General features: G+C 44.9%; 1 non-coding gene across 1 annotated transcript; it reads right to left on the bottom strand.

The window, feature by feature from the left end:
• Positions 1-227: 227 nt before the first annotated feature.
• trnaa-agc lies at positions 228-303 on the bottom strand. Its single transcript has one exon. It is a non-coding gene; the product is annotated as a tRNA-Ala (tRNA).
• Between the last annotated feature and the right edge of the window lie 455 nt (positions 304-758).

The raw sequence follows: 758 nt of genomic DNA, 5'->3' as shown, positions 1-758 counted from the left end.
TAAAAAAAGTGGTGTCTTTTGCTAACGTGGTTAGCTAATAGATTTACATATTGTGTCTTCCCTGTAAAACATTTTAAAAATCAGAAATGATGGCTGGATTCACAAGATGTGTATCTTTCATCTGGTGTCTTGGACTTGTGATTTAATTTTACAATTAAGTCATTTAGCAGATGCTCTTATCCAGAGCAACTTACAAGTACATACATTCATACTTTTTTTTTTTGTACTGGCCCCCCGTGGGAATCGAACCCACAACCCTGGCGTTGCTAGCGCCATGCTCTACCAACTGAGCCACACGGGGCCAGTTGATATTTAATGATATTTAGATGCTAGTATTTACTTGTGACGCTATGCTAGGCTATGCTAGTCAGCTTTTTTACTGATGGGGGTGCTCCCGGATCCGGGTTTGGGAGGAATTAGAGGTTAAGACGAAAGGAGCAAGATGGCGTCGTGGTCGGATTTGCCAAAGATAGGGCGGGGGAGGGCTTTGTATGCATTGCGTAAGTTAGAGTAGCAGTGGTCGAGGGTGTTGCGCATGCGCATAGAGCAATCAATATGCTGGAAGAATTTAGGTAGACTTGTTCTCAGATTTGCTTTGTTAAAATCCCCAGCTACAATAAATGCAGCCTCAGGATGTATGGTTTCCATCCCTATTAGTAAGCATTTCTCTTTTGCCATGTCACGACTTCCACCGAAGGTGGCTCCTCTCCCTGTTCAGGCAGCGCTCGGCGGTCGTCGTCGCCGGTCTACTAGCTGCC

Source organism: Salvelinus namaycush, chromosome 1, assembly GCF_016432855.1.
Source record: "Salvelinus namaycush isolate Seneca chromosome 1, SaNama_1.0, whole genome shotgun sequence".
In the NCBI taxonomy this organism is placed as follows: domain Eukaryota; kingdom Metazoa; phylum Chordata; class Actinopteri; order Salmoniformes; family Salmonidae; genus Salvelinus; species Salvelinus namaycush.
This window is presented reverse-complemented; position numbering and strand designations above follow the sequence as displayed.